The following is a 6,300-nucleotide window of genomic DNA, read 5'->3' on the forward strand; positions in this document are numbered from 1 at the left end:
GGGGGCGGGGGGAGGAACGTAGCCCCCTGAACCCATGCCCTCATAACCTGAGAGGCCGCCGGGCATGGTGGGGACAGCAGCATTGAGTGGGGGGATCATCGCTGAAACCAGAACCAGGAGAAATGTCTGTCAATGTTCTGATCAACAGATTCTGGACTCTGGTTCTGTTGGGGTCGGGGAAATTCTCCAAAGACTGCAACTTTCCGACCTCCACCCCCCCCACAGGCAAACCAATAGACAAATGAATGTCACTGCACAAGGTTGGAACTCAGAGGGCTGAAGTGATTACAGCAAAGATGAGCAGGAGCAGAGACGCGATGCAGCATTTGATGAGCAATGTGGGAACAGGGTCAAGTGGACATGTTGTAGGCCTGGATTCCAGGATGAGGTCTGAGATGATCTCTTTGATGGATTAATGAGTTCAGAGTAAAATGTAGATTTGGAATGAGATATTGGTCTCTATAATGGGATAGGTGAGCTAAATACAGCTCTTGGTGTGAACAGAGACCTGTTTTCTGTAGAGGCGCTCTAGTTGGCGGCCTTTAGCTTTAAGAGAACGCAACTCCAAAATAACCAGGGAGAGGATTTTGTGAAGAGGACTGCTCTGGTTTTAACTGAGGCAGTGTTGTAAAGGACTGTTATAATGATTAGAAAGTTCATTTGAGGATGGTGAAAAGATAATAAAGAGAAGATAATGGTGTCAATGTCCTTTTAAATTACGGAAGCTGATCAGACGAGGAAGTTTGACCAAAGAGAGGGAAGTAGTTGTTGTGAAGGAAACTAGGAATTGGTCAGAGATTTGGAGATCAGCAGCTGTGCAGTTGGAGGGGATGATGCTAGATCAGCAGATCAAAGGTGTGACCTTCAACATGTGTTGGGAAGTCTGCAACTTGAAGGAATCCAGAACTCTTCAGTGATGAGGAAAAGTCTGTGGTGAGTGGATGGTTAGTGTTGTCCATGTGCAGTATATGTTAAAGTCACCAAACAGAATCCCATTTGGTGATAGAGATAAGAGAGCTGAGCTGGGAGATGAAGTCTGGATTAGGTTTGGGGGGACGGTAGATCAGGGTGATAATGATGGTCTGGAAGGCTGAAGCTCAAGACACAGTGTGTTGATTGTGTCTGTTTTGTTAATTGTGTCTTTTGTGTTGATTGTGTCTTTTGTGTTGATTGTGTCTGTTGTGTTGATTGTGCATATATGTCTACTATGACTCCACCCACAGTAGATCCAGGTTTGCCTTAACATTTCAGATTTGTTCTCAGGTATTTTTTTTTTCTTACACAAAGATCTACTCAGAATTCATGAGTGGACTTTTGGAGAACTGGGGCCCGTTTCAAGAAGCAAGTTTTGTTGGAACTCTGAGTTTGTGAACTCCAAATTCTGGCAAACTCTGAGTTTTCGGTTTCAGAGACAGAGGTAACTTAAACCCGTGAAAGTGGGTTAAACCAAACCCGTTCCAAGAAGCGGGTTAAGCTGAACTTTAGAAAAACGATCTTTCATGCAATCACAGAGATTACTGGTTACATTATTGACAGATCAAAACCATTCTTTACTTAACAAGTGGCAAATGACCTTCCTGACATTATTTAGTTCTTATCCTGAACTGAAATGATTCAAATGTAGAACCAACGCATTCACTCTGCAGATATTTTCTCTCTCAGTTTTACTACTGCAGCTATGTTAAAAATGTACATATCCGACATACAGTATCCTATCCATAATCGGCATATGCATATGCATACGCTGGAAGTATGAAGCTCTAAAGGTGTTTGTCCCCGTTGCCATGGTGAATCGTGCTGTCTTTGCTCCATTGATCAGGGCTTTTAATGGTCGTGACGTTCACACCTGATTCTGGTTCTAACAACTTCAAGTTGATTGAATCAAACATTTTCAGCTGTTCTGGAACTGAAAACTCTAAGTTCACGAATTTTGAGTCCGTGAACTTTGACTTTAGGTCTGAACTATGAATTTGTTGAACCTGCTTCTTGAAACGGGCCCCTGCGGTCATAAATCTCTGCAGATCAGTCCATCACTCTCTATGGAAGGTGTGTCCTTCAAACAGATACCTGGGCCCCCGTAGGCAGGCTGGTTCCCAAAGGCATTGGGTGCGGAGCTGGTGGGCGGAGGGTAAAGACCTGAAAAAAACACGAAGATGTTAGCAAGTTTCATTTCATTTGAAAATGTGGTAAAGGGTGTTTTATTAATAATATTATTATTTAGCACTTTGAGATGTTTTTAATAGGGAAAGGACTTTACTAAACTTTATCAGTCATTCATGCTATAAACTTCATCAATCTCCCTCATTTCTGGTCTTGGGTGACAATCATTTACAAGCTCTGTTTTATGGATTTTAGCACAAAGGCAAAATTAAAACTCACTGATATTTAGAAGCTGTTCATTTGACAGCAATGTATTATCTGTAGCAGTAGAAGGTGCAATTCTTGCAATATTTACAGATTAATCTTAATAGATAATAACTATTTAATTTGAATAAATATAAATATTTGTTCAAAATGTGTTTACTTCTTTCAACTAAAATCATTATAATTCAATTTTTGTCAATTTTAATCTATTTTAAAGAATCAGGATAAATCAAAATCGTGAAATAAAACTAAAATATTGTGATTTTCTTTTTTTGCCATATCGCCCAGAACCCCAAATCCTTCTTGGGTTGGAGGCACTGAAACCACTGAGTTTCTAAATTCCTTTGTAAGGGGTTTGGAACCCCAAGACCGTGGAGTCTGTAAATTTGGTGTCTGGTTGGAACCATATGACTTTTGTGTTTTGTAAGGCAGGTAAAGGATGGATAGAAATATAACTGAATGAACGTTGGACAGAACGAAGGTTCTCTGAGGAGGATCAGACGTTCTGTTCCAAATACTTCATCATAAATTTCTGGTGTCTCAACCACCGTCTTAAAGGCGTGGTTGATTGGATCGAGTGTTCAGGACATAGCGAGCCATACAACTCAGTCGGCCAGAAATCAGAATAGTTAGGATAGGATGAGGCACATTTAGAATAGTTTCATAAGTGGAACCCGTCCACCGCCGGACAGGACCTCCACAGATAGAATCACGATAATCTCACCACACATAAGCCCCATAAAACAAAATAACCATGAGCAGAACATTTCTGCAAGAGTGGGAATGAAAAAATAACCGTGAGTGGACAATAGGTCACTGGACAGGTGCACACACGAAGGTTGTGAATGAGATCATAGGTGTGACGATTGTTCTGAGAAAATTTGTTACCGACTGCAGATCGGTTCCAGAACAACTGTATTTCTGTGACAAACGGGAGTGATCGGAATTGAGAGGCTGGAACACCTTTGACAGCTATGTTCGCAGAAATACATACTCCTGTAGAAGCTTAACACAGTCGATGTTCATAGGGTACGCGGTGGCTGATCGCTGATCACTTCAACAAAAGTAACTGAATTTTCAAAAGCAGACTGTGTAAGACCTCAGGGAGGCAACATGGAGGGTGAATTTGACCGTGAAACCTATGATGATGGGTGGGGTTCGAACGGAGTGTTTTTGACTATCAGAGAACAATTGGGGGTGTTAGAAAAGACAGTTCAGAAGTTACATGATAAAAAGATGCAGAGAAATTAATAACAGGGATGACAGAACATGTGATGAAAAAATGAAATAATAATGAGCTTGACAAACGAGTGCCTTTAGTATCATGGTTCAGAGCAAAAGCAGATGAAGCTAAAACAGATGAGGAGCATTGGGAAAAAGAGGTAAAAGCTGCTTTGTGGGTGAAGAAGGGAAAACTTAAGGATAAGTGTAAAAATGCAGGGCAGAAACGCAGGTATTGGGAACAGTGGTTTATGTGGTGGATTGGAGCAGACCGTGACATGAGAGTGCAGGCCTCTAGCAAAGGAAACGAAAAACCACCTCCGTATCCACCCCAAAACGCCCAGTGTCCCATACTCGAAGTTCAAAGAGGAGTAGTGAAAGTGGATGGAGAGATAAGTAGAGGACTAGGGGATCTGAGAACTATAGGTTCGATAGGGGCTACAGCACCTACGGGAAGCCTAGAAGGTAGAACACACGAAGTCGATCCGTTTGCAGACAGAGAAGATGGAGAAAGACAGCAGGAAAGGGATGATAAACACAGGAGTTGTCAAAGGACAGCAAAAAATGACTAGAACCATGGAGAGTTATAAATGGCTTTAGACGGGTGTTGGAAAATAGAAGAAGACGAATGGGAATGCACTGAAAAGAACAATAAACTTACAGAACGCAGAGCAGTGGTCGACTATGAACAGTGTGCACCCTGCTCATGTCTCCACATACACAACATCTGTGGTCGGATTCTCGGGGGAAAAACAAACTCTGCCTTTCACCCGGCCCTTACAAACAGTATGCGCAACCTTACAACTAATTGGACTGGACTGTGGAGGCAAAGACGTCTTTTACCGAGCTGAAACGAAACCCATCGTCAGCGGCTGATGATAGGCCCAGATGACCCCACTCCCAACGTCAACATACCTTGGGTACCACAAGAGACCTGGAGCTGGAGCTGTCAGTGAACAGCTCCAGGTCCTGATCTTCAAACACCTCCAAATCCGTCCACTCAAAGCAGTCCTGCAGCCGCTGGAACCATCATCTGGCCAAGTGGTGGGAGCAGTTTTCCTGAGTGGGACGCAGGAAGGTTGAGGTCTGGCCCTGTAGTCTATCTTGACGTTAGAATAGGATGTTGTTTCCTCTTGTGGCACTGCTAACATCCTGATGGAATTTAGGCACTGATGTCTTCAAGTCTGCATGGTAAAAATCCCCAGCAATGATCTATCTGCACGTCGTTGGATATTTACTGTGCTGGTTACTAATGCTAGCATGGAGAATTTCTATTGCTGAGCTAGGATTAGCATCAAGTAGGATGCACACAGCTGTGACCAAGACTGCAGTAAACTCTCTTGGGAGAGTTGTCTTTACTCACTGTGTTGGTACACCAGCTGTTGTTGACGTTTATATTTATAGTTTCACGTCCATCATACCGTAATATGATTTTAAGGAGCTCATGTATGTTAGCAGCACAAAACACACATTAAATCATCCAAACGTAACACCAACCATTCAAGCACCAGGCTGTTGCAACTACGTGTGCCACTTTCTTAGAAAAAAGATTCTTATCTATGATAAATATTTTCCCATTCAGACTCAGTGATGCCTTCCTCCCCCAGCCGTCATTTCTGCAGAAGATCCGTTGTTCAAGCAGAACGTGGCGAGCTCCAACCTGCCGATTTTCAGGAGTTTTCATGAGAAAATGTTTTCACCCTTGAGGAAATGTTGAGACTTGTTGGTAAGAACTCCCCCCACCATTCAACATGGGGGTGGGCATGTGTGGAAGAGGCAGTGAAGAAGAGAAAGTAAACCATCATGAAGATGATCTTCAAACACCAGTTACTTTACTGTCAGCCAAAGATCGGACTGTTTTATGGAACTTCAAAGTTTTCATTTTGGGACACAAAAGAACCAAAACGTTAGTAGAGCATTTTCTCCTAAACTGTACATTCTGTAAAAATGATTCTAATGTGACCTGAATACAAAGTTCTCAGTCATTTCTGTCACTTTGTTTGACTGGAGAACACATTCTAATAAAAGCTCAAGTGTCAAGTCTTTCAGAAGAAAAGAACATTATGTTCATGTTATTGTCTGTTTCTTGAGAAAATGTTATAATAAAATAAAGACATTTGATCGTTTGATGTCATAAAAAAACAGCATTAAAAATAGGACTTGAAGCACTTTGATGTTTTTTCTCATACAAATTCACGTTCACGTCTGCAACCACATGTGTCTTCATTGTGGCTCTTTAGTTAAAATAAAAGGGTTTTGAAAAATTAAAAGGTAAATGTAAAGGAAAAAGTAAGTAAATAAATAAGTTTAAAAATGTAAATTAACTTAAACTTTATTGAACTCATTCACAAACAGTAGGACAAGCTCTCTGCACACAGACAGGAGATCCACCAGGTCTGTGTCCAGATCAGAGGTCTGCAACCTGCAGCTTCAGAGGAAAAACTAACAAAACAATGAATGAATAAATGAAAAATAAACAGCATTTCTTAAAGTAAGGATTACTTAATTATCATTTATTTAATTTAGATGAGTTAAATGTATAAACTGATGTCTGAGGTTCACATAGATGATAAACTATGTAGGTTTTTACATCCTGTTGACCTGAAGACGTCTTGTTTGTTCAACTCTACCTCCAGGATGAACAGATTTTATATGCAAAGAAAAACTTTGGTAAAAAGTTTGATCTTTTATGAGTTTAAGGCACATTTTATCTTA

The 6,300-nt window shown here is 41.1% G+C and overlaps 1 long non-coding RNA gene across 1 annotated transcript in view; it reads right to left on the reverse strand.

Annotated features, from left to right (window-relative positions):
• The window catches only part of LOC112139986, a 7,746-nt gene continuing 1,446 nt past the window's right edge, over positions 1-6,300 (reverse strand). The window contains exons 2-3 of the long non-coding RNA XR_002918090.2: positions 2,068-2,136; positions 1-101 (exon numbers count right to left, since the gene is read on the reverse strand). This is a non-coding gene — a long non-coding RNA (uncharacterized LOC112139986). The remainder of the gene's footprint in view (positions 102-2,067; positions 2,137-6,300) is intronic.

Source organism: Oryzias melastigma, linkage group LG5 (assembly GCF_002922805.2).
Source record: "Oryzias melastigma strain HK-1 linkage group LG5, ASM292280v2, whole genome shotgun sequence".
NCBI classification, from domain to species: domain Eukaryota; kingdom Metazoa; phylum Chordata; class Actinopteri; order Beloniformes; family Adrianichthyidae; genus Oryzias; species Oryzias melastigma.